Raw genomic sequence first — 27,907 nt, 5'->3', positions numbered from 1 at the left:
AGTGCTCTACCGCTTGAGTCACAGCTCCACTTCTGGATTTTTTTTTTGAATAGTTCACGCATAGGAGGAGGCATAGGAGGTGCGTGCCCACAAGCGCGGGAAGGTATGGCGCCTGGGCGCACGCTCTGGAGGGTATGATGGGTGGCCGCAAGCACAGGAGGGTATGGCGAGTGGCTGAATTCACAGGAGGGTATAGCGCATGGCCGCACATGCATAGTACGTGACTGTGTTCTGCACTTCAAGTCATGGCTTTGTTGCGTTTTGGGGGTCATTAACTGACATTTTTTGGTGTTGTGGTGTATTAAAGAATTTAATGGTCAAGAGATGGAGGGGTAGGAGGCAGGGATCTCTGAGGTAGTTAGGTTTTAGGTTTCTTGCAGTAAGGACACACTAGCATGCGCACATGCTGGTTCTAGGGCTTGAACTCTGGGCTTGGGTGCTGTCTCTGAGTTTCTTTTGCTCAAGGACAGTGCTGTACTGCTTGCGTCACAGCTCCATTTCTGCCTTTTTTTTTTTTTTAGTAGTTCATCCGACATAAGCATGTTATGGACTTTCCTGCACAGGTTGGCTTCGAACTGCGTTCTTCAGATCTCAGCCTCCTGAATAGCTAGAATTAGAAGTATGAGCCACTGGAACCTGGCGTTCCTACTGTTTTTGAAATATTTTTCTATCAACAATGTGCTGATTAATTGTCCATATCAGAGGTAATTCTTATTATCCTTTCTGGCAGCTATCCTTTGAGATTGTGGAGATGGGGGGATGGTGGCGTTCAAGTTCCCTTCATAGTAATTCTGTCACATTAAGACATCTTCCCCTCTCTTCTCCAATGGTATCATCTAGGATGAATTGTATGGCATAGACCTGATATCGCCCCCTCGTCTCAGTGATATCTCAGAGGAGGGGATTGCATCACCCGATTTCTGTGGCTTGATTCCCTTTCCCCCCCAAAAAACTTGCTCTGTTAAATTCTACACATACACAGACCTACAGAATTGATTTCCAAACGCCAGCTCTCCCTGGAAGCTTGTCTTTGGTAGGCTTCTACCACTGAACACCTCCTGAGTGGTCTTGCTTTCACCTGAGTTGCCCCCCCTTCTCCCCCCTCACTCCGAGTGGGACCGCCCCCTGTACGGAATGGGCGTCAAGATGTTGGCCCTTACGCAGCCACTGATTGGCGCAGCCCTATTGGTAACCTTGCCATGCTGCTCAGCCACTTCACCACCATATTTGCTGGCGATCAGTAAAGGCAACTTGTTCAGTGCAAGTAGACCCAAACCTCTCGAGTTTAGGATTGCGTGGGAAACCAGAAGCCGTAAGTAGGACAATGTTGGGGGTGAGGACTGGAAACAGAAATGACCCTAAGAGGTCGCTTAAGTCTTGTGGGCCTAGAGAGCTAACCTAAGTGCGGGAGGGTATGTTACGTGGCCGCACGCGTGGGAGGGCATGGTCCATGGCCGCAAGCATGGGAAGGTAAGGCGCATGGCCGCAAGCTCGGGAGGGTATGGTGCGTGGCCGCACGCGTGGGAGGGTATGCTACGTGGCTGCATGTGTGGGAGGGTATGGTCAGTAGCTGCACAAGTGGGAGGGTAAGGAGGGTAGCTGCAAGCACAGGAGGGTATGGGGGGCCGCATGCACGGGAGGGTGTGGTGGGGGGCCGCATGCGCGAGAGGGTATGGCGCATGGCTGCAAGTGCAGGAGGGTATGGTATGTGGCTGCACATGCGGGAGGGTATGGAAGGTGGTAATGTATGGTGGGTGGCCGCAAGCACAGGAGGGTATGATGGGTGGCCGCAAGTATAGAAGAGCATGGTACGTGGCTGCACATGTGGGAGGTTATGGTGCATGGCCACAATCGCGGGAAGGTTAAGGTGCATTGGCTGCAAGCGCAGGAGGATATGGCGGGTGGCTGGGTATGGAAGGTGACTACAAGTGTGGGAGGGTATGGTGTGGCCGCAAGGGCGGAAGGGTATGGTGTGTGGCCACAAGCACAGGAAGGTCTGGTGGGTGGCTACAAGCGTGGGAGGGTATGGCGCGTGGCCACAGGTGCTGGAGGGTATGATGGGTGGCCACAAATGTGGGTGGGTATAGTGCATGACCAGTGCTCCACGCTTTTTTAAAGTAATGGCTCTGTTGCCTTTTTCGGATCATATAGAGGCAGTTTTTTTCTGGTGTTGTGTTGATGTAAAGAATCTAATGATCAAGAATTTGAGGAGTAAGAGGTAGGGACCTCCAAGGTAGTTAGGTTTTAGGTTCCTTGCAATATGGTGGCAAATCTTGGTGTTTGAAATTTTCCTTGATCAGTCTCGCCAGAGGTGTGCTAATTTTATTAGTGGTTCCAATGATCCAAATTTGGTCTTTTGATCCTTTTTGATGTACTTTTGTGCCTTTGTTTTCTATTTTTGTATGTGCACGGGCATGGGTGTGTGTGTTGCACCTGGGCACTATTCCTGAGCATTTGTGCTCAAGGCTAGCTCTTTGCTGCTTCAGCCATAGCTCCACTTTGGCCTCTTTTTTTCTAAATAATTGGAGATAAGAACCTCACAGACTTTCCTGCCAGGTCAGGGTTGGTCACATGCATATTATCCTTTTAGGATTTCTTGGTATTTCTATAGCTCCATTGAACTTTACAATTTTCCACAGGGTAAAGGATTTTCAAGTGACAGATCTTCTATATCTAGACATCCCTCCAGCTTTGGAAGGATGGCTAAGGCTGGGGTGTCCATGAAACCTAATAGGAAATCAATCCAGAGCTTCTCTGCCCTTATTTCAGCAGAACCTGACAGATCATTTGAGGTAAGAAGAACCTCCCTCCCTATCCCCCCCCAGCACTAGTATTATTTCTCTTGTGCTGGTACTGGGGCTTGAACTCAGAGCCTCATATTGTTTCACTCAAGGCTGGCACTCTATTTGAGACATACCTACTCTTCAGCTTTTTTTTCTGGCTAATTGGAGATAAGTGTCTCATGGATTTGTCTGCGAAGAGGCTGGCCTTGAGCTCTGATCCTTATATCCCAGCTTCCTGAGCAAGTAGGATTACAAGCATGAGTCACTGATGCCTGGCTTCTTTTTAAAATTTTTTCATTTCTATAAAATACTATATGATCAGAGGCACCCAGGCATTGTGCCTTTGCGCTCCTCCCCTGAGTATCCTCCTTTAGTCTCATTGTGTTAATGTCTAGAGTCCTGAATAATTTATCATGCCCCAGTGTATTTTAGGTCTAGTTTTCACATATGAGAGCAAAGATACCTGATTTTCCTCTCTGAGCTTGGCTTACCCTGAATTTTATTTAGTACAGTTTTAAATTTATAGAGAAATTGAGAAGCTAGTGCTTCTCAACATTTACCACCTCTAGAACATTTTCTCCTATTATTATTATTATTTTGTTGTTTGTGGGGTTTGAACTCAGAGCCTGGGTACTGCCCCTGAGCTTATTTGCTCAGGGCTAGTGCTCTACCACTTTAAGCCACAGTGCCACTTTCAATTTTGAGTGGTTAATTGGAGATAAGAGTCTCACAGGGACTTTTCTGCCTGGGCTGCCTTGGAACCACAATCCTCAGATTTCAGTCTCTTGAGTAGCTAGGATTACAGGTGTGAGCATTTCTCCCAGTTATTAATGTATAGCATTATTGTGGTACTTTTGTTACAATTAATGAACCAGTAATGATATACCTTATTGTTGAATAAAGTTTACAAGTGTTAAAAGTAGCTTGGGATGTTGGGGTATCACATAGGAATAAGGACACTAACTCAAAAGGAACTAGCAAGGCAAAATTTACTTCTATAGAAGGGTGGACTATCAACCAAAAAACTGACAAGCAAGTGCATAGAGCAGGAAGGCTGTTCCCTTTGTATATCCAATGGAGCAAGCCCTGACCCTCTGCTCAGATTGGCCGAGCTCAGGTTCACAGTCTGCAAAAGGTAGTGGCTTAATTATAGGATGTAAGTAAAATTAAATGAGTTTCTAACAGGTTGACTTAAAAGTTCATCTGGGAAAGGATGTACCTAAAATGTAATCAACAAGGGTCAAGCCACCTGACCAAAGCCAGGACTTTTTAAGAAAAACAGTTCTCACAAGATTAACAGAAAAGAAGCAAACTACTTTGATAGGCAAGACACTAGGCTCACACAAGTCAAGTGGCAATTGCTTGTAATGCTAGCTACTCAGGAAGTACAGACCTGGAGGATCCTAGTAAGTTTGAAGCCAGTCCAGGCAAGACTCCATTTCCAATTAGCCATGGTTCAAGGATAAAACACCAGCCATGAACAAGATGGTTGAGTGAGAGTGTAAGTCATAATGCTGACAACATGCTAGGAAAATATTCCTTTTACTACTGTGCACCAACTCCACAGCCCATTTTTCTTTTTCTTTGTATTTTCTTTTGTGCTGGTACTGGAGCTTCAACTCAGGGCTTTGATCTCTTGCTTAGTTTTTTCCCTTAAGGCAAACATTCTACCACTTGAGCCACATCTCTACTATTAGCTTTTTTTCTGAGTAATTAGAGATAAGAATCTCAGCCTTCTGAGAAGCTAGGATTATAGGCCTGAGCCACCAGCCCCAAGGTTAGCAATTCCTTTATTTATTTAGGTGTTTGTTTTTTTTTTTTTGCTAGTCCTGGGGCTTGTACTCAGCGACTGGGGGATGTCCTTGAGCTTCTTTTGCTCAAGGCTAATACTCTACCACTTGAGCCACAGCACTGCTTCTGGCTTTTTCTGTATATGTGGTACTTAGGAATGGAAACCAGGGCTTCATGTATGCCAGGCAAGCACTCTACCACTAGGCCATATTCCCAGCCCACAACAACTTTTCTTTTAATTGATCATAGTTTTGGTATTATATTTGAGAATTCATTGTAAACTCACTGCTTAGTAGAGAGCGGTGGCCCACACCTGTGATCTCAGCACATGGGAGGTTGAAGCAGGACTGAGAGCTTGAGACCAGTCCGGACAATGTAAGGAAATACTGTCTCAAAAATAAAATCCAGGTGGACCTCTTTGGATAAGCATCTGATAAGCTCTGTTTGCAAGCTTAGTAGGATAGGCTTTATCATAAACAAGATAGTCACCCAGGGGTTGGGAATGTGCTAAGGGGTAGAGTATTTGTGTAGCATGCATGAAGCCTTGTATTTGATTCTTCAGTACCACATAAACAGAAAAAGCTGGAAGTGGTGCTGTGGTTCAAGAATTAGATTGCTAGCCTTGAACAAAAGAAGCTCAGGGACAGTATCCAGGCCCTGAGTTCAAGCCCCAGGACTGGCAAAAATAAAAGGTAGTCACCCAGCCACTGTATTCATTACCTCGATCCTCATAAATGCTCTGACTAAGGGAGCACCTTTTACATAGATACCCCAAGTAACCACCTTACTTCTGCATTATTGAGGCAGAAAACTCTTTTTGAGTTTGATATCTCAGTTTCCCTTCCTGGGTCTACATGGTAGTAAAACATTAAGTTAAGTAATAAGAAAATGGATTGAGGAGGAGGAAAGTGTCTAGTCTACCTGTTGAGCATAACTCTTTAAAATATATATTACACTTTATTTTATTATTATTTTTTGGCCAGGGTACAGGCTTTCAGCTCATGCTTGTAATCCTAGCCACTCAAGAGGCTGAGTATAAGAAAAGACAAAGAGCAGAAAGGCAAATTCAACAGTCCAACAAGTTTTATTTGGGAAGAAAATCTGAAAAGAGCTACCAAGTTTCCTTCAGCCCAGCTAAAAGGGAAATAAATGGTGCGTCTGCCTTACAACTAGGGTCTCTTTAAATATTAGGCAGAAAAAGTAAAGTCAGGTGGGACAAAAGGAAGTGGGGTGGAGGTAGGGTGAGAAAGCAGTATTGTCTTGAGTGGAGGGTTTCAAGCTTTCAACAGCATCTGTGTCCTCCAGGGCATCAGTGGCATTGGTCTTAGGCTCTCTTCTATGACTGCTGGTTTGTTGTGGGGGGAGATGATTGGGCGTGTTCAGCAGCAAGGATTGTTGGGGGATGGTGAGTGCTTTCAGTTTATTTTTCTTCACTGAGATCTGAGCATTGTTGGAAGTTTAAAGGCTCTAGAGATCTAGATGATCCTGAAGAGACAAATCTGTGTTTGTTTTTTTTTTCAATTAACTAGGTAAACTGGTACTGGAGATATGGCTCAAATGATAGAGTGCTAGCTGTGAGCTTGAGACCTTGAGTTCAAAGTACAATACTGGCGCGCGCACGCGTGCGCACACACAAAAACAGTAGGCATTAGTGGCTTATTTATTTATTTTTTGCCAGTCCTGGGGCTTGGACTCAGGGTCTGAGCACTGTCCCTGGCTTCTTTTTGCTTAAGGCTAGCACTCTACCACTTGAGCCACAGCGCCACTTCTGGCTTTTTCTATACATGTGGTGCTGAGGAATTGAACCCAGGGCTTCATGCATAGGAGGCAAACACTCTTGCCACTAGGTGATATTCCCAGCCCAGTGCGCTTTTTTTTTTTTGGTGGGTTTATTACCCACTATAAATATTTTTGTGTTTTTTGGCTTCTTTCTTTTCTTTTTTCTTTTTGTTGCAGGTACAGCTTGAACTCAAGGCCTGGGCACTCTCCCTAAGTGCCTCTGTGCTTAATTAAAGATAGCACTCTACCGATTTAGCCACAGCATAACTTCCAGTTTTTTTTTTTGTCATTTAAATTGTTTTTTTTTTCTCAAATTTTTATTATCAAACTGATGTACAGAGAGGTTACAGTTTCATACGTTGGGCATTGGATACATTTCTTGTACTGTTTGTTACCTTGTCCCTCATGCCCCCTCGCCCTCCCCCCCTTTCCCTCCCCCCCCCAGGTGTTCAGTTCACTTACACCAAACAGTTTTGCAAGTATTGCTTTTGCAGTTGTTTCTCTTTTTTTACCCTGTGTCTCTCAAATTTGGTATTCCCTTTGAATTTCCTACTTCCAATACCAGTAAACACGGTTTCCAATATACTCAGATAAGATTACAGAGATAGTGTAGGTACAACCATAGGAATGTGATACAAGGACATCATCAATAATAGAAACTACACATACACATAGGATGTTGAAAGTAGTTACAACTGTGATATATCAATTGTTTCCATAACATGGAAACAATGTTTTTTTTTTTGGCCAGTCCTGGGCCTTGGACTCAGGGCCTGAGCACTGTCTCTGGCTTCTTTTTTGCTCAAGGCTAGCCCTCTGCCACTTGAGCCACAGCGCCACTTCTGGCCGTTTTCTATATATGTGGTGCTGGGGAATTGAACCCAGGGCTTCATGTATACGAGGCAAGCACTCTTGCCACTAGGCCATATCCCCAGCCCCTAACTTCCAGTTTTGGAGTGATTAATTGCAGAAAATAGTGTCATGGGGACTTTCCTGCCTGTGCTGGCTTCAAACTGCTATCCTTATATCTCAACCTCTTGAGTAGCTAGGATTGCAGGTGTGAACCACCTGCACATGGCTTTTCTTTTCTTTCTTTTTTGGACGGATACTGAGGCTTAAACGGCCTCACATTCTCGATTGGCTTCTTTGCCCTAGGCTGACCCTCTACCACTTTGGTCACAGCTCAGCTTCACTTCTGTCTTTTTGCTGATGAATTGGAGGTCAAAATCTCATAGACTTTCCAGCCTGGGCTGGCTTCAAACCTCGATTCTCAAATCTCAGCTTCCTGAGTAGCTAGCATTCCAGTTATAAGTCACCAACACCCAGCTGCCTTTACTCTTTTAAGTGAGTGAAATAGGTGGAAAGTGAAAGGTTGATAGAAAGTTAGGGTAGGTAGGAAGTTGGGATGAAAATTGTCATTTTAGTTATTTATTTTATCTTTTTTCAGTACTGGGAATTGAATTCAGGGATTCAAACTTAGTAGGTAGGTATTCTACCATTTAAATCATACCTCTATCCCCCTCACACCTAGTTTTTTTTCAGTGCGGGAAATGTTTAATAACTTAATCATGGAAGTAACTACATGGGTAAAACCTCATCACAATTATAAGTAGTATATTTTACTCCATATGTTATTAAGGTTGATGAGTGATATTCATTTGGTAGATTTTATATACCAAAAGAATTTCCTTAAGCTTAAAACAAAACTATTTTAAGGACTTAGCTACTACAGAAAAACTGTTCTATACTAAAATTAGTTCATAATACACAAAAAAAATCACAAAGAAACATCAGTCCAATTTTCTTCAAAATGTGTACGTACTGTAGTTGGTTTTATGTGTCTAATGAATAGACAAGGCAAATATCAAGTCAGGGTGATCTTTATTTGGTTTCAAACAATTAATACTTAAATACAAGCTCCTCAGTAAATAGATCAACTCAACTACTAACAAAAGCAAGTAGTCGGGCTGGGGATATGGCCTAGTGGCAAGAGTGCCTGCCTCATATACATGAGGCCCTGGGTTCGATTCCCCAGCACCACATATGCGGAAAATGGCCAGAAGTGGCGCTGTGGCTCAAGTGGCAGAGTGCTAGCCTTGAGCAAAAAGAAGCCAGGGACAGTGCTCAGGCCCTGAGTCCAAGGCCCAGGAATGGCCAAAAAAAAAAAAAAAGCAAGTAGTCTACCCATTTTTTTCTTATACTTTATTTGGTGCTGGTCCTGGGGCTTGAACTTAGGACGTGGGCACTGTCCCTGATCTTTTTATTTTTGCTCAAGGCTTTAGTGCTCTACCACTACAGCTACCACTACAGGAGCTACAGCTCCTCCACGTCCAGCTTTGTGGTGGTTAATTGGAGAGAAGTGCTTCACAGACTTTCCTGCCTGGGCTGACTTTGAACCAGGATCCTCCAATCTCAGCCTCCTGAGTAGCTAAAATTATGGGCGTGAGCTACTGATGCCCAATTGAAACATGACATTTTAAATAACTTTTATCTGGATGTTCTGTGGACATGGATATTATTTCTGACCCTGGAATACTTTACCTAGTATTCTAAAACTCAAACCTGTGGAAAAAACCCTAAAGGCTAAACCTGTGGGAGAAAAACAAGAGAGAGGAATAACAATGTTTGACAAGAAATGTACTCATTACCTTATGTAACTGTAACCCCTCTGTTTATCACCTTAACAATAAAATAAAATTAATGAAAAAAGAAGGCTACGCCTAGGAATGGCAAGGTTGAGTGGGATCAGGGAGAGAGTTTGAGGTATAACTGGTAGATTTGAACAGCCTTTGTGAAGTAGTTGTGTCTCCTTACCTGAATGTGCTCTGGAGATGGACTGTAACTGGGGAATGGTTCCTTGCCCTGTAAATCCATCCTTCAAGCAATCAATATTACTTGTATCTGCTAAGTGGGAACCAATAAAACCTTCCTGGTCCCTACCATTTTTAACCGAAGATGGAGTGCTGGTGCAGACCAATTCTTAAGTGGTTTGTGGGGCTCATGTCAAAAACCATGAACGCCTCCCAGTGGTAACTACTCGGAAATTGCCTTAGAGAATTTCTGTTTAAGGGCAATTGCCATTATGCTGTTAATTGAAACTGCCCCTGGCGTATAAAATACTCATGAGGTGAAGCTGATGGAGAAATGCTCTAACTGGAGACCAGTGCCAAGAGATGTTCTAGAATAAAATGGAAAGGGTTTGGACAAGAATATGCTCCTGAGGAAGTCAGAGAATTAGGGCTTTTTTTGTGTGTGTGCCAGTCCTAGAGCTTGAACTCAGGGACTGAGTGCTGTCTTTGAGCTTGTTTTGCTCAAGGGTAGTACTCTGCCACTTGAACCACAGCTTCACTTCTGGCTCTTTAGATAGCTTATTGGAGGAAAGTGTCTCATGGACTTTCCTGCAGGGCTAGTTTCAAACTGGAATCCTCAAATTTCAGCCTCCTGAATAGCTGGGATTATAGGCGTGAGCCACAAGGGCCCAGCTAGAGTTAGCATTTTTTTGCCAGTCCTGGGGCTTGAACTCAGGGCCTGGGCAGTGTCCCTGAGCTTCTTCTTGCTCAAGGCTAGCACTCTACCACTTGAGCCATAGCACCACTCTGGCTTTTCTTTTTATATGGTACTGAGGAATTGAACCCAGGGCTTCATGCATGCTAGCCAACGAATATTGTAGACACATTTCCCCTAGTACTGTTGCCAAAACCAGTGAGACTCTAGGGAGGAGGTCTTTAAAAGGGAGGAGGCCTGTGCTTCCTTATATCTCTTAGGGATAAGTTTGTGAGATTTGTCTAAAAAAAGAATTTTAGGTTGAGTGCCAGTGTGAGGCACACCGGCCCGGACACCTTGCATCATCAGGAGGCGGTTCTAGCTGGCACCGCCTCTTTTCCCAGCCTTGGGGTCCGCATGGCTAGTTAACAATAGAATGGGTTTTAACTAGTGCCTCCCGCCCTCACCCCAGGTGGTGGGCATGCCAGATTCCTGGAGGCTGGGCAGGGATTTGGAGATTCCAGCTCCTGGTAACTCTGTAACTGTGGCCTTGCAATTCAAAGGTGCCTTGCAATTCAAATGCTGGAAGGTGAAGATGTCTTGCTGTGTTAAGCTGTGCCATGTGTCTGTCCTGTTTGTGTCTTGTCTCCCATCTCCAGGACCTTCCCTGGTGGTAAGAGCTGAACTGTTTTTTTCAAAATGTGGCTTCTTCATTTCCTTGCCAGATAAACTGTAAAAGTTTGTGTCGCCTAGGAAAGGTTTTTTGCTTTTTAACTGACCACGTGGTTCTAATATATGGGCAAAATAATATCATTTTGCCACTGGAATTCCAGTAGACTTACATGGCCAATTCAGAAAGAGAAAGTTTTTTTTTTCTAAGAGCGCTCAAAACCCTGTGCACAACCGTTTGTCTGAGGGTAAAAGCATGTAAAATCTAGCATCATGGCCTCTTTAACTACTACGTTAACCTGCTTAAGTTCTGTGTTAAACTTTCCCTTGCAGACCGTAGGTGGAGTTACAGCAAGAAAAAATCCCAGGTTTTTTAAACTCAAGCTGATTGTCTGGGTGCAAACAAATATGTCTAAGAAAACCTCCAAACAAAAGGGTTCTAATATACAGCAATGAGTGATTTGACTGGAATTTCTGAAACTGCCCCTTGAGAGATACTAAGAATTGGAAAAAAAAATTTTTTATGGTTAAAAAGTTTATTTATCTGATGTGATTTGATTCCAATGCTATTTTTGCAATTTAGATATATTAAAAAAGCAAAGATGCTGAGACTGGATTTTTTGTGTTTGTAATTCTGGTAAACACTGTTAAAAGTACTTTGTTACAATTGTTTTGGGTATCAGTCTAATGATTCAGGTACTAAATTCTATGTGTATACTGTGATGTAATAAGACTCCTATCTTTTTTTTATTTGTTTATTAATTGAACACAAATTTTTTGACAAGGTGTTGTGCAAAAAGGGTACAGTTACATAGTAGGGCAGTGTGTACATTTCTTGTGATATCTTACGTCCTGTTTTTCTATCTCTTCTCTAGGTCAGGTAGACATATATACAATATACAATGTATCAAGAACATATACAGTAGCCACGTGGCCACGCCCAAGAAAGTTCGCCTAGCCTAACTATCTTGTTACATATAATCAGGCAAATATTTTAAAGTATGTATAATAAACTATTGGGGATAAAAGTAAATTCTCATTAACTCTGCATGTAGAACAAAAAAAAGTGGGGGGGCAAAGCAAGCTAATGTTTCTCACTAATTTATTGAAAAGCTAAATGGATAAGTGTTTCTAATTTTGTAATTGTAATTCTTGCATTAAGGAAAAATTGTCATTTGAGTTCAAAGGTCGTGCAGTAGCCGGGACTGAAGAAAAAAATAATGGTTCTTTTAAAACAGGCAGCCAGGAGGCCAGATGCACCCTGGGTTTCAGAGTTTTTTCGGATGCAAATAAGGCTGAGGCAAAGATGTAAAAGCCTCTACCTTTAAAGGCTTAAAATACATTTCTAGATAAAGGATTTGAGCAGCCAGAGTTCTCAGAGCAACCAATCAGGAAATACTGGGGGATTTCAAATGTCTTTAAACAGTCTGTGTAGAATCTTGCAGGAGGCATGACAATCTATCCAGAGGATTCCGAGAGATGCTACTACAGCCTTACTCAGATGCAATCCATCTCTCCTGCTGGCCTGCTAATTTTGGATGGAAGACACAGCCACTTCAGATCCACTGAAGCTGAGACTTTTACATTGTCTTAACCTTGCCCTCTTATTATTCATTTGCTCTCTCTTCCACCTGCCAGTAAGGTTAAATGATGATTTGATTTGATGGCACATGGATCTCATTCAGTCTGCTGTTCTCTAAGTGTTACAGCAGAACTCTGGTTAATTCTCAACAAGTTACAGGTGAGCTCTGTTCCTATCGTTCTCCTTATTGCTTTAATTGGATATAAAAAGGGCTTTTATGGCTAGAACTCCTCGGATTGCAGTTCGAAGCCAGCCTGGGCAGAAAATCTCTCTAAAACTCCATCTCCCAACTAACCAGCAAAGAGCCAGGCAGGAAGCTTGGCTCAAGAGAACTAGCGAAATGCTGAAAGTGGCACCGTGGCTCAAGTGGTAGAGCACTAGCCTTGAGTAGAAGTGCTCAGGGACAGTGCCCAGGCCCTGAGTTCAAACCCTGTGAATGCCAATGGGGGCAAGCCATCCCAGCAACAAGCACCTGGACCCCTGGGACTCAGCCAGTCCAGGGAACAAGGATCATGGAGAGGAGTAAAAGGAGAATGATGTCACATCCTAAATGGAGTCACCTTGTCTCGCCCTTTCAAAACTAATCAGAGCCGGGAGATCAGGAGGGACAGTTGTACCCACCCAATGCCCATACCTGTCCATTTTCATTTTCCTGCTAGTTGTATATATGTATATTTATTTATTTATTTATTTATTTATTTATTTATTTATTTATTTATTTATTTATTTTAGCCTCTGACTGGGTACTCCAAACCAGCCCACTAGCACTAAACACTTCCTTCAGCTATCCCTCCTTCCTTGTAATTGACCACAATTGGGTTTATGTTCCAAATGGAACTTTTCTGGCTTATGCCCAGGGTATGCTCTATGTCATTCATGTTAACTAGCTCTGTGAACTTGTCAGCCTTTTGCCTGACCTTTTCAAAAGTCTCTTTTAACAGGATAACATCCCTCACTGAGGTCACCACCTGGGAACTTGCAGTTCAAGACCATCATCTTTCTACACTGCTGTGCCCAGCGCAGATCTGGACCCTGGAGGCCCCAGCCCTAGGGACTTCCTGATGTGCCTCAGCTACAGGAGCTGGCCAGAGGAGACCATGACACCCTCTGGCCCCGATAACCATTCTCGTGGAAATGATGAGGGCTTTCACCAACCAAACTGGACAGTACCAGGCCATATGACAAATCAGGAGCCCCTGACTACTTCGCCCGCTTTCAGCAGGAAGTAGTTCCAGAAGAGACAACCTCCGTCCATATTCCCAGCCTAGGGAACAGCCCCCATGACCAGTTAAGGACAGCTATGTTTACATTAAATATCTTAAATTTATACAAAAAAATTTAAATCTCCCCCAAAACAGCGTGGGAAGGGGCTTTGCCCAATATGGATATGAGCATTCGCTCTGGAGAAATGTCTTCTCCTTGTTTTCTCTAGGAAAACAAAGACCTTGGTGGATTTCTTCCTGCTCCTCCATGGAAATACGGGAAGCCTGCCTGCGAACATCAGCGGTGGACCAGCGCCGGCCCTGCTTGCTTCCTGGACCCGGCCTTGGCGTCCTTCTGGTGCAATGTATTGCTGTGGCAATATTGCCTGCAGCCTTGCAAAAGAACTGGAAAGGGTTATTACATTGTCATCTCCCTTTTTTTCTCTCCCCTGCCGCCAAACTTAGGGGTTCCAGTTGGCGGGAAATAGGAGTTGAGGTTTTTGACACCTTCAATGTTTATGATTAAATGTTTACTAACCACATGTGTTAAGTTACCAGCACCTTGACTGCCGTGGACCTCCAGAGCCCGAACCTGCTTTTACCTCACTGCCATAGAAGGGGAGTGCTGCCTGTGTTATCTTGAGTGGCACAGAAATGGAGTAAGAATTCCAATTTTCTCCAGACTGAGCCAAATGGGTGGCCCCTTCACTTACCTCCTTTGTGGAAGAGGCCCCACATACACCATACGTCCACATTTTCCTTATGTCCACATATGCCCTATGTTTACTTCACCTGCTATTTAAAAAACAGAAGGGGGAGATGTTGGGCACACCCGCCCGGACACCTTGCATCATCACAGGGCGGTTCTAGTTGGCACCGCCTCTTTTCCCAGCCCTGGGGCCCCGTATGGCTAGTAGCCCCGCCTCCCACCTCTGGACCACATGTGCGTGCCAAGATGGAGACGGGGGAGGAACCAAGAGGCGGCCCTGAGGGCCTTGACGTAGATGTGGGCCGCCCCTTAGGGAGGTCCCTTGGAGCTCCACTCTGACTCAGGCATCAAATCCCAGCCCCTACGTAGGTGCACGTATCCCTCACCTTCCGCCGCCCTCCAACCCGAAAGAACAGATCATTTTCCTGATTAAACGAGATGGCTCTGACTGGCTTCCAGGCTGCCTGCATGTCCCCTGTGGAGAAGAGGGGTGGGTGGTGGTCTGTCAGCCCCCTATACCCTCTTCCTGGACCTGCCTGCGTGGGGTACGCTTTCCCGTCTCTCCTTCAGGACAGGAGAGGGCGGGAGGCTGAAAATTCCCGACATGCCAGTTTCTCTTGCCTGTAGCTATGGGGAAGGTGGAAATTGGGAGGATTGCATTTGGAGGCTAGCACTCTACCACTAAGCCACATTCCTATGCCCAGTTCGTGAGATTCTTAATTAACTACCAGAAGCCTGGAAGTGACACTGTGGCTCAAAGTGGTAGAGCACTAGTCTTGAGCAAAAAGAGCTCATAGCACCCCGGCTCTGAGTTCAAACCCTAAAACCCAAACCAAAAAGTCAACAACAAAACTCCAGGAAAAGGTGACAAGAGTTTTTTTTTTTTCTTTTTGTCTTATCTTAGGGGATGGAAGAGAGTACAGAAGTGGAAGGACAAAGGGTGAACAAATTCATCAGTGGTACTCACTAGGCACTATGTTGAAAACAAACTGTACAACTTGTAGATAGGGATGGGAGGGAAAAAAACTGGTAGAGAGTGAGGGGAGGGGTGACAGTGTCCAAAAAGATTTTGTACCCTGACTTATGTTTTGTGTTTTTCTTTTTTGGCCAGTCCTGGGGCTTGGACTCAGGGTCTGAGCACTGTCCCTGGCTTCTCTTTACTAAAGTCTAGCACTCTGCCACTTGAGCCACAGCGCCGCTTCTGGCCATTTTCTGTATATGTGGTGCTGGGGAATTGAACCCAGGGCTTCATGTATGAGGCAAGCACTCTTGCCACTAGGCCATATCCCCAGCCCCTGTACCCTGACTTACGAAAGGACAACCCTTCTGTATGTCACCTTTATAATAACAATAAAAATAGTTAGGAGCTGGGGATATGGCCTAGTGCCAAGAGTGCTTGCCTCGTATACATGAAGACCTGGGTTCAATTCCCCAGCACCACATATGCAGAAAACGGCAAGAAGTGGTGCTGTGGCTCAAGTGACAGAGTGCTAACCTTGAGCAAAAAGAAGTCAGGGACAGTGCTCAGGCCCTGAGTCCAAGGCCCAGGACTGGCAATAAATAAATGTACAAATTTAAAAAATAGTTAATAAATTATAAGAGGCAAAAAGGGCTGGGGATGTGGCTCAGGTGGTAGAGCACCTACATCACCAAGTGTGAGGCCTTACATTCAATACTTGGGACCAAAAATTTTTTTTTCAAAGATACTGATATCAAGACTAAGAAAGTTCATAAAGATAGTACACAACCCAGACATGAATGTCTCTTCAAGCTAGGTATCTACCCTTCTATTTTTCATTGCAAGCACTTTTTGTACCCAGAGGAGTCATTTCCCCAAGTATGTGCTTGTTTGTGTTTCTTACCAGGATAAGTGCCTTTAAGATTGCCTTGCAGCAGAGCCCCTGTGGCTCATGCCTGTAATCCCAGCTACTTGGGAGGCTGAGGTCTGAGGATCTCAGTTCAAATCCAGCCCAGGAAGGAAAGTCCCTGAGACTCTTAGCTCCAATTAACCAGCATAGAGCCAGAAGTGGAGAAGTGGTTCAAGTGGTTGAGCACCAGCCTTGACTGAAAAGCCAAGTGAGACCATGGGGCCTTGAATTCAAGCCCCAGTACCAGCACCAAAAAAATCTCCTTGTTCAGTTCCCAGAGCACAGAAAATATTTGGACACATGGGCAAGGTCAGAGGGAGGAAGTTTTTTTTTTTTTTTTGGCGGGGGTGGGGTGGGGTGGGGTGGGGTTGTTTGTTTTACCAGTCCCAAGGCTTGGACTCAGGGCCTGGGCACTCTCTCTGGCTTCTTTTTGCTCAAGGCCAGTACTGTACCTCTTGAGCCACAGCGCCACTTCTGGCTTTTTCTGTTTATGTGGTGCCAAGGAATCGAACCCAGCTCTTCGTGCATGCTAGACAAGCATTCTACTGCTAAGCCATATTCCCAGCCCCAGGAAGTTGTTTACAAAAAAAAACAAAACAAAACAAACTACATATTGCAGCTTAGTGAGAAAGTGAGGTTTAAAAGCAAAGAAAGTAGTGTCATTTTTAATTTTATTTACTTTTGGGACATCATATTTGTTATGTAGAGGCTCTACCACTTAAGCTACACCCCAGCACTGTCTGCGCGCGCGCGCGCGCGCGCGCGCGCGCGCGCGCGCGCGTGTGTGTGTGTGTGTGTGTGTGTGTGTGTGTGTGTGTGTGTGTGTCCGTCCCCTGGGGCTTATACTCAGAGCCTGTTCACTTTCCCTGGGCTTATTTGCTCAAGACTAGCACTCTGTCACTTGAACCACAGCTCCACTTCTGGCTCATTTGGTGGTTAATTGGAGCTAACAGTTTCACAGACTTTCCTGCCGTGGATGGCTTCAAACTATGATCCTCAGATCTCAGCCTCCCAATAGCTAAGATTACAGGTGTGAGTCACTGGCACTTGGCTTATTTTCCTTATTTTTGACTTGGGGCACTGAAGATTAAACCCTGGGTGTACTTGGTAAGCAGGTGCTTTACTGCCTGAGCCACGCACCTGGGCTTCCCCCCATTTTGATACTGGTTTTTGCTGTGTAGTCTTCAAACTCATGATTCTTTTTCCTTTAGTTCCCAAGTGCTGGGATTATATATCTTGACTTTTTATTTTATTTTATTTTATTTTTGGCTGGTTGTGGGCATGGACTCAGGGCATGGACAATGTCTCTGAACCTCTTTATGCTCAAGGCTAGAGCTCTATTATTTGAGTCACAGCATCACTTCTAGTTTTTGAGTGGTTGATTGGAGATAAGAGTCTCATGGGGACTTTTCTTCCAGGGCTGGATTTGAACCTCCATCCTCAGATCCCAACCCCCTGAGTAGCTAGGATTATAGGTGTGAGCCACCAGTGCCCAGCCCTTTTTAAAATGCCAGTCCTGGTGCAGGGCCTGGGCACTATTCCTGAGCTTTTGTGCTCTAAGCCAGTGCTCTACCACTTGAGCCACACCTCCACTTCAGGCTTTTTGATGGTTAATAGGAGCAAAGTGTCATGAACTTCTCTTCCCGAGCTGCCCTTCAAACTGAGTTCCTCACATCTCAGCTTCCCGAGTAGTTAGGATTATACACATGAGCAATGGGCACCTGTCTTAGTTTGAGCTTTTATTACTAATAGCTACTGAATTGTATTAGATGTCTTTTTTGTGTATGCCAGTCCTGGGGCTTGAACTTAGGGCCTGGTAACTGTCCTTGAGCATTTTTGCTCTAGGTCAGTGCTCTACCACTTGAACCTTAGCTCCACTTCAGGCCTTTTTGTGGTTAATTGGAGATAAGACTCTAATAATTTTCCTGTCTGGCTGGCTTCAAACTGTGATTCTCAGATCTCAGCCTCCTGAGTAGCTAGGATTACAGGTGTGAGACACTGATGACCCCTGTATTTTTGCTTCTGATCAAGGTATTCATCAGTACAATGTTCGTCTATAAATTTCTGGCTGCTGCTATTTCTCATTTTTCCTGATCTCTCTGTCTCAGGATTGGTACCTGAGAGGGGATGGATTCTACTCTTACTTGGACAGTGCCTTAATGTGCAACTGAGCAACAAAAAGTGGCTAGGTTTGTGAGTGGCAGTTTCCAGGGGAATTGAACAGTACTCTGGCTTTTGTGTGTCACTGTTTAATGACATCGGGGCAGTAGCTGGTGACCTAGAAATATGGTAGTGGGGAAAGACCAATGGGAAGGTAGCCAGGAAAATGGCTGGGCCTGTGGAAATCACTACAGAAGTTTGAGTGGTGCATTCAAGAAACATATGTTGGTGTCTATCAAAAGAATGGCAGGTTCTCTACTCCTGAACCATACCTCCAGCCCTAGCTTTTTTTTGCCAGTCCTAGGGCTTGAACTCAGTGCCTAAGCACTGTCCCTGGCTTTTTTGCTTTACCACTTGAGCCACAGCGCCACTTCTGTATTTTTCTATATATTAGATGCTGAGGAATTGAACCCAGGGCTTCATGTATATGAGGCAAGCACTTTGCCACTAGGCCAATTCCCATCCCCCCTAGTTTTGTTTGTTTGTTTATTTTCATGTGTGTGACCGCTGGATCTGCTGGACAGGTGGGATCAACTGGGAGGTGATGGAACTTAGAATGCTACTTGGAATCCTTCCCTTGAATTCCTTCCCCCACCGCTGTCATCTCAATGGCATCCTCTCCCATCATCTTCCCTCTTCACATTTTTCTTCCCATCCCTAGCCTTCCCTTCTCTTCCTCTCTCAGCTTCTCTCCCCTCCCCCACAACTCCTTTTCCCTCTCCTCCCTTCCTTCTCCCTCCCTTTCCTCTCTTCTCTCCCTTCGACTCCTTTTGCTTCATTTCCCTTCTCATTCACATTCCCTTTCCCCTCCCCTCCCATTCTCTTCCCTTACCTGTCCTTTGCCCTGACCTTCCACTCCTTTCCTTCCATTGGCTTCCCTTTCCTTCTTTTGGCTTCCCTTCCTTTTGCTTCCAACATTCCCCTCCTCTCCTCTTCCCTTCCTTCTTTTCCCCCTTTTCCTTCCCCTCCAGTAATGTCATCTCAACTGCCCTGAAAGCCCTATCCACTCCCTGGCCTCCCTCTTACTCCCATCCCCCCTTCCCCACCTTCACATTCTTTATCCTTTGCCTTCCCTTTTCCATCCCTTCCCCTAATAATGTATTATCCCTTTCCCTTATCCCCCCTTACTATCCTGCCTCTCCTCTCCTCCCCTTACTTTCTTTCCCTTTTCTCCCTTCCCCTTTTCTTCCCCTTTCCTCACCTCCTATCTTCTTCTTTTCCCTCCCCTCTTCTGTTCTCTTTTCTTGTCTTCAGTATTCCTTTTACTTCCATTGACTTCCCTTGCCCTCCTTTTTCTTTCCTCATCGCCCATTCACTTTCCATTCTCATGTCTCTTATTCTCTCCCATTTTCTCTTCACTTTCCCCTGCCTCCCTTGCTTTATCCTCAGTTCCTTTCCTGTCTTCCCTGGCCCTCCCTTGTCTGTCTTTTTCATCCTTGACCTTGTCTTTCTTTTTTGTCACCATTTTCTTTGCTTTCTCCTATCTTCCTTGTTTCATTTTCTTTCCTTTCTCTTCTACGCCCCTTTGTTACTTCCGAGTCTTCCTTAGCTTTCTCATCCCATATCCTATTATACCCTGTGTCCTTTTTCCTTATTTCTAGTTCCTGTCCTCTCTTCTTTTCTTTCCTTCCTTTCCTTCTTTTTGTCCTCCTCTGTCTTCTTTGCCCTGCCCTGCCCTTCTCCAGCTTCTTTCTTTGTCATATGAACAGCCCTGTTTTGTACCTTTTCTATTTCTTTGCTCCTAAATAGTTTCTATTAGCTCCTCTTACTTAAAATTTTTTGGTACTAATGACTGTTTCCTGGGCCTCATGCTTGCTAAGCATGAACTACTCAACCACCTCTTTTTGTTTGTTTGTTTGTTTGTTTTTTGCCAGTCCTGGGCCTTGGACTCAGGGCCTGAGCACTGTCCCTGGCTTCTTTTTGCTCAAGGCTAGCACTCTGCCACTTGAGCCGCAGCGCCACTTCTGGCCATTTTCTGTATATGTGGTGCTGGGGAATTGAACCCAGGGCTTCATGTATACGAGGCAAGCGCTCTTGCCACTAGGCCATATCCCCAGCCCCATCAACCACCTCTTTTTAAGTTTACTTTTTAATTTCTTTTTTCAGTTTTTGATGATTCTGTCTTCTTTTCTCCACTACACTCTTTTTATTTCCTGTTATTTTCCTGCATTTATTTCCCAGATTTTATTTTCCTTTTTTTCGGGGGTGGGGTGGGGTACAAGTACTGAGGCTTGAACTCATGGCCTGGGTGCTGTCACAGCTTTTGTGCTCAAGACTAGCATTCTACCACTTGAGCCACAACTCCACTTCTAGCTTTTTGGTGGTTGATTGGAGATAAGAGTCATATGGATTTTCCTGCTTGGGCTGGCTTTGAACCACGATCCTCAGATCTCAGTTTTGTGAGTAGGTAAAATTACACGTGTGAACACCACTCTCCTTCCTCTTCCTACACCAGGCTTTGTCCCTGTAAATTTAAACTGGGAGTATGGGAATAGTTCTACTAATAGAACATTCTCAAAAGACTTGTGGCTTTCCTGCATATGACCCCATTGGACAAAAGAGTTTTCCCAGATCTTTTCTGCATAATCCCGTTTCATTTCCTGGGTTTTGCATAAGACATAAGACATTCAGTGGCTACATGAGTGACATACCTAATATCTGCTCAAGAAAAGAAGAGCTAGCCAGCTGCCAGTAGCTCACACCTGTAATCCTGGCTCAGAAGGCTGAGATCTGAGGATAGCGATTCAAAGCCAACCCAGGTAGGAAAGGCCGTGAGACTCTTATCTCCAGTTAACCACCAGAAAACTGTAAGTATTGCTGTAGCCTTGAGTCAAAGAGCTCAGGGACACCCCCAGGCCCTGAATTCAAGCCCCCCCCCCCCACACACACAAAAGAAGAGTTCCATAATAGAAATTTGAAATCCTTAATAAAACCTGGATTTAATTTTATTTTTTAAAAATGAATTTCCTGTTCCTGTGACCTTCTGCTCTGCTGGTGCAGAGGTTTTAGTTGCAAAGGAAAGAAGATTTCCGCCAGATAACATAACAGTGATTGCATTGACTTGGAAGCTACGGCTTCCAGCTGGCCACTGGGGGCCTTCCTGCTTCTAAATCAGTAGGCAAGGAAGGGAAGAAATTTTCTTTTTCTTTTTCCCTTATGTCAGTACTGGTGCTTAAACTCATTACCTTTAATTCTTGGCTTTTTCCACACAAGGATAGTGCTCTACCACTTGAGCCACATCCTTACGTCTGACTTTTTACTGGGTAATTAGCTATAAGAGTCTCTTAGATGTATTTGCCCAGGTTGGCTTTGAACCTTGATCCTCAGAGCTCAACCTCCTGAGTAGCTAGGATTACAGGCGTGACCCTGGAAAGTCTGAGTATCTCCCAAATCACTGTTTCCTGAGTGCTGGTTCATGTTTGCTTCAAGGTCCTTCTTCAATATGTTTCTTTTTTTATTGTCAAAGTGTAGTACAGAAGGGTTACAGATTCATGTGTAAGTCAGTGAGTACATTGGTTGTTCAAATATGTTTCATTTTGTCTCCTACTTTACTGTAAACAGTACGACATACTCAAGTCATACCATCAATCCATTGCTTGGAAATCTCTCAACTAAATAAATAACCAAGTTCATTGTTTACACTTTGACTTTCCACACCATGGTGTAAAATACTTCTTCTAATCCTCTTATCTCTTCAAGGAAATCCAGGCCTCTTCTCTCATCCCTCAAAATTCTTCCAACTTTCACACATTATCTCTTCCCAAAGATATGTCTGAACTTTAAGTCGTTGCTACCCTAGTATTTCTCTTCCCAGCAATGACAATTTGTAGTGTGTGACTCAAGTGGCTCAAGTGATAGAGTGCCTGCCCAGCAAGCACAAGGTGCTCAGTTCAAATCTTAACACCACTTAAAAGAAATTGCTGGGTGCTTGGAGCTTATGCCTGTAATCCTAGCTACTCAGGAGGCTGAGATCTGAGGATCATGGTTTGAAGCCAGCCCTGGCAGATAAGTCCCCGTGAGACTCTTATCTCCAATTAACCACTCAAAAACTAGAAGTGGGCCTGAGAATATGGCCTAGTGGTAAGAGTGCTTGCCTCATATACACGAAGCCCTGGGTTCGATTCCCAAGCATCACATATATAGAAAATGGCACAGAAGTGGCACTGTGGCTCAAGTGGCAGAGTGCTAGCCTTGAGCAAAAAGAAGCCAGGGACAGTGCTCAGGCCCTGAGTTTGTCAAGGCCCAGGACCGGCAAAAAAAACCACCAAAAAACTGGAAGTGAGACTATGGCTTAAGTGGTAGAACACTAGCCTGCCTTGAGCACAAAAAGGCTCAGGGACAGCGTTCAGGCCCTGAGTTCAAGCCTGAGGACCTGAACAAAAAGAAGAGCAAACTTTAAATCTTGAAACATCATCAGACCAACACCCTGGTTTCAGATCATTGCCCTCCCAAACTATTAGAAAGTAAATCTTCTTTCTCCATTTTTTTTGAAGGCACCTGAAGGCTAGTGCTCTATTACTTGAGCTACAGCACCACTTCTGGTGTTCTGGCGGTTAATTGGAGATAAGAGTCTCACAGACTTTCCTGCCTGGGCTGGCTTTGAACCATGATCCTCAGATCTCAGCCTCCTGAGTAGCTAGCATTGCAGGTGTGAGCCACTGGTGCTTGGTTTAGGCTTTCTCTTCAGAAGAGATTTCAAGTCATTGAGTGATATTGTCAATTCTCCAGGATAGCCTGTAGCTTAAGTAAATGCTATGGTGTAAAGTTTGTGATCCTCAATATATTTTATGTTGCATGATAAGAAGATAAGAGAACAAAATTATTTATATATGCCATATTTAAGTAGAATAGCACAATAAGGAAGAATACTAAGGATTGGTTCTAGCTGGATACCAGTGGCTGACGCTTATAATTCTAGCTTCTCAGGAGGCTGAGATTTGAGGATTGAGACTCGAATCCAGCCAGAGCAGATCAATTCACCAGACTCTTATCTCAAATTAAGTAGCAAAAATCTAGAGTGGAGGTGTGGCTCAGGTTGCAGAATGCCAGCTGTGAGTGAAAAAGTCAAGAGCTTCAGTCCCCTAAAGTTTTAGTACTCACACAGACACACACAAGTTAATTGTAGTTTCCACAGAAGTCATGTCATCATAATTGGATATTTACAACTAACTTCTTCTGTTACCTATTCCATAATTCCTTTGTTCTCAGCAATACCTCAGCTGATTGTGGCTTTTACCTAGAAAGATGAGTCAACCCGTCATTCCTGCTGTCTGGGCTACTGTTAGTTCTGCCTGAACTGGCCAGTTATAGTTTTCTGTTGACTTTAATCACAGAGTGTGGTAGATGATTTCAGGAACAGTGTTAGTTTGCACTGCTCTGACAAAACACCTGAGAAAATCAACTAAGGAGGAAAGATAGATTTTATTTATTTATTGTCAGTTATGGGGCTTGAACTCAGGGCCTGGGCTCTGTCCCTGAGCTCTTTTGATCAAGGTTCTCTCTCTGCCACTTTAAGCCACAGTGCTACTTCCAGTTTTCTGGTGGTTAATTGGATATTTCTTTCTTTTTTCTTCTTCAGATAGGGTCTTACTATGTTGCCCAGGCTGGCCTGAAACTCAAAAGCCTCTTGCTTCAGATTCCTGAGTGCTGAGTGCTGAATGGTAGGTGTGGCACTACCACACGCAGCGTCAAGATTTTTGTTTTGTTTTTTGGGGGGTACTATTGCTGGGTTTTGTTGTTGTTGTTGTTGTTGTTGTTGTTGTTTTGTCAGTCCTGGGGCTTGGAGCTCAGAGCCTGAGCACTGTCCCTGAGCTTCATTTGCTCAAGGCTAGCACTCTACCTCTTGAGCCACAGCGCCACTTTTGGCTTTTTCTGTGTATATGGTGCTGAGGAATTGAACCCAGTGCTTCATGCATGCTAGGCAAGCACTCTACCACTAAGCCACATTCCCAGACCTACTATTGCTGTTTGAGTGCAGGGCTTTGGTGTTAACTAGTCATACTCTCTGGCACTGGGACTGTGTCTTAAGCCCTTTTTTGGTTATTTTTAGAATAGGGTGTCACATTTTCCCAGTGCTGGCCTAGATGTCAATCTTCCTGTTTCTGCTTCCTGCCAAAGCAAGGAAGCAAAGTGATTGCTAAAATCCATCTTTGTCTGTTGCAATGGGGTTTTGAATTTTTTTTTCCTCCTGGGTGGCTTCAAATTGTGATCCTCCTGAGTTTTACTTCCTAAGTAGCTAAGAGTACAGGTGTGAGTCACTAGTGACCTGCCTCAGATTTTTAAATATGAATTCAATTCTGTAACTTTGGTTTTTGTAAGGTCAGCAACCATTTGTATCTTTGGCCTCCTTTGTCTTAATTTCTTCACATACTTTCTGGTCTTTTGAGATTTTTACTTCATTTTCTGTTTGTTCTTTGCTTCAGTGACTGTCGGGCTCGTGTCGCCTCTCCCGGCGTGGGGATCAAGGCTCAGCTAGGTTTCTCGCCACCCCCTTTTCTCACCCTCTCTCCTGGTCACCCGGCTGGCAGATAGCCAGGATGGGGCGGGGGAGCCAGCACTGACCTCACGGGCACGCGGCCTAACGAGAACGCCTACCCACCTCCTTACCGGTAAAGAAAGCCAGGCATACACGAGTCTCGGAGAAGCTTCAAGAGCTATCTGATTTATTAAGGCAGGGACTAGGATTAATGATAGCAAGAGAAGGGAGAAAGATGACCAGCCAGGATGCTGATAGGCTGTGAACCTGTCACATGATCCCCTCTTGAGCTAACATCACTCGAAAGCGCCGAGCCAGGGCGAGACTGGGAGGCGCCTGGGCTGAGAGAGTTGGGGGCTGCGTGCAAAGCCGGTTCTTCTGGTTCCGGACCCTGCTTCCGCATTCCCCTAGGGCTGGGGGAAGGGCGTCAAGTCCCCCATCAAGTCCAAAGGCTGCATCCCAACAAGTGACCCTTTAAAAAGTTTTGCTTTGGGGCTGGGAATGTGGCTTAGTGGTAAGAGTGATTTCCTAGCATACATGAAGCTCTGGGTTCGATTCCTCAGCACCACATATACAGAAAAAGCCAGATGTGGCGCTGTGGCTCAAGTGGTAGAGTGCTAGCCTTGAGCAAAAAGAAGCGAGGGACGGTGCTCAGGCCCTGAGTTCAAGTCCCAGGACTGGCAAAAATAATTTGCTTTGTTTTTATGCTGGTAATGGGGCTTGAACTCAGTGCCTCGGACTCTTACTTGTCACTCAAAACTGGCTGCAACTCCACTTTTTTTTGTTGTTGATAATTGAAGATGAAAAGAGTTTCACAGATTTTTTCTGCCCAAGCTGGCTTTGAACTTCAATCCTCACCTCAGCCTCCTGAGTAGCTAAGATTACAGGTATGAGACACTAATGCCTGGCCATTTTGTAATTATTTTTCCTGGTATCAGGATTTGAATTCAGGTCCTCATACTTGCTCAGCTTGCTTGCTTGCTCAGCTGGTGCTCTACCACTTTAGTCATACGTCCACCCCAACTTTTTGCTAGCTCTTTTTTGAAGCTGGTCTAACTTGATAAATAATCCATGAGTACTTGAAGGACTTTGTCTTTGGATTGAAGTTTTCTTATATTCTTGCTAACTTTGTTTCCACTTATATCCCTGAGAGAGTTGTTGGACTCACCAGTTATCGTGGATTTATCCATGTCTCCTGGTTGCTCACATATTGTTTTATGCTGGTGCTAGGGTTCGAACTCAGGGCTGGGTGCTGTCCTTGAGCTTTTTTCTTCAACGCTGGTGCTCTACCATTTGAGCCACAGTTCCACTTCTGGCTTTTTGGTGGTTGAGATAAGAGTGTCATGGAATTTCCTGCCTGGGTTGGCTTCAAACTGTGATCCTCAGATCTCAGCCTCCTGAGTAGCTAGGAGTTACAGGCATTAGCCACTGGCACCCAGCTGTTCTTCATTTATTTTGAAGCATTGTTATTAGGTACAATTTTTCCCCATCTCAGCCCCCAGGGGTCTCCTTACCCACACAATTCAGCCCTGGGAGCTCCCAAACTCCTAGATCAGCCACTAGGGGCCAGCTAGACAGCAGGAGATTTGGTTTTTGTATTCTGACACTTGCTCAAGTCCTCATGGTCGCCCAACTAGGTTTGACTTCAGAGCAGCCATTGACAGGATACACCAGCTTTTTTCACCCAAGGCTGATGCTCTACTACTTGAGCCACATCTCCACTTCTGTGTTTTTGTTTAAACTGATTATTTGGAGATCTAAGCCTCACGGACCCAGTCTGACTTCAAACCACAATCCTCAGCTCCAGCCTTCGATATACTTAAGATTGCACATGTGAGTGACTGGCTGACATCCAGCTTTCACACATATTCTTTCCACCACACATCCAATTTCTGATCATGGCAGATTATTGTGTTGCAAGGATCTGTCTCTTTCGAGGATGTAGTTGTGGATTTCACCCAAAAGGAGTGGCATAGATTAAATTCTGCTCAAAGGGCTATGCACAAGGACGTGATGTTGGAGACCTACAACAACCTGGTATCTGTAGGTGAGGACCACTGTCTGTGTGATTCCTTGGAAGCATGGCACTACTGGCATGCATGCAGCTGCTGCAGAGTATGGTGATAACTGAGATTCAGCTTCAAGGGCTAGTTGGGGGCACTAGGACAAATGTGTGTGTTCTCACCTCCCCTCAGTGAATAATTTCAGTGGGCCTCTGCCTCCTCCATCAGAGCCTCTAACTCAGACATCTTGATTCACATCCTGTCATCCTGTGCCATTTCCATTCACAGGCTTCTGCATGGCCAAACCAGAGATGATCCTCAAGTTGGAGCAAGGAGAGCTGTGGGCATTGTCGGGACCTCCTCGAATCATGGTTATTCAGGTAAGTAAGAATTGTACACATGGAACATATAGGAGAGAAGCAAGATTCTAAAGACAGATCAAAGGGAATGCTTTGTGTGTGTGTGTGTGTGTGTGTGTGTGTGTGTGTGTGTGTGTGTGTCCCTGTCCTGGGGCTTGAACTCAGAGCCTGGGTATTATTATCCCTGATCTCTTTTTGCTCAGAGCTAGTGCTCTTCCTCTTGAACCCCACCACTTTTAGCTTTCTTTGGTGCATAATAAGAGATAATATATTGTTTCAAGGACTTTCCTGCCTGGGCTGGATACAAACCACTATCCTCAGATCTCAGCCTTGTAAGTAGCTTGGATTATGAGTGTGAGCCACTGACATCCAGCTCCTGTGCCATAATTTCAAGGAATCTCTTTTTAGAACTCTGAGCTTTTCGCAAATAAGATTTCACATACCTAAACCACACATCACAATATCATGCTTACTCTTCAGCACTATCTATCCTGACTTTGTAAAGTTATCGACTGCTCTTAGTAGCAAATATTCTTCCTTCTTTCTATTGCTGTGGTTGCTCTGTGTGCGTTTGTGTGTACGTGTGTGAATGCACATGCCCACAAGTTAGCACTGGGGCTTGAACTAAGGGTCTCAAGGTCTTGCTTGGCATTTTTTTGTTGTTGTTCATGAGTCTGGAACCAGGGCCCTGTGCACTGTCCTTGAGCTTTTTCACTCAAAGCTAGGGCTAAATGACTTAGAGGCACAGGACTACTTCCAGTTTTCTGGTGGTTTGCCGGGCTAAGCTCTACCTCCTTCCGTGTAGAGGTCCTGGGCCTGTCTGCCCCTCCGTGTGGTCCCCAATCACCCTCAATGCATATCCTCTGGCCAGCAGGAATTAACTGTGGAAGCGAGGTCCACGTGCAGCCTCGGTCAGCGTGTGGTTGTGAGAGGCCCTCCCCCTCCCTATACCTGCCAAGGAAGACACGGGGCGCGTGGGCTCTCGGAGAAGCTTCAAAGAGCTGTCTGTTTATTCAAGGGAGGGGCTAACAGTCTTATAGCAGT

General features: G+C 44.8%; 1 long non-coding RNA gene across 1 annotated transcript; it reads right to left on the bottom strand.

Annotated features, from left to right (window-relative positions):
• Positions 1-9,844: 9,844 nt before the first annotated feature.
• Positions 9,845-25,844, bottom strand: LOC125343355. Its single transcript, XR_007209319.1, has 3 exons — positions 25,779-25,844; positions 16,582-16,589; positions 9,845-9,905 (listed from the first exon to the last, which is right to left on the bottom strand). It is a non-coding gene; the product is annotated as an uncharacterized LOC125343355 (long non-coding RNA).
• Positions 25,845-27,907: the final 2,063 nt, after the last annotated feature.

The sequence above is a fragment of the Perognathus longimembris genome, chromosome 28, assembly GCF_023159225.1.
Source record: "Perognathus longimembris pacificus isolate PPM17 chromosome 28, ASM2315922v1, whole genome shotgun sequence".
Classification (NCBI taxonomy): domain Eukaryota; kingdom Metazoa; phylum Chordata; class Mammalia; order Rodentia; family Heteromyidae; genus Perognathus; species Perognathus longimembris.
Note: the sequence above shows the minus strand (reverse complement) of the source record. Positions and strands in the feature narration are given on the sequence as shown.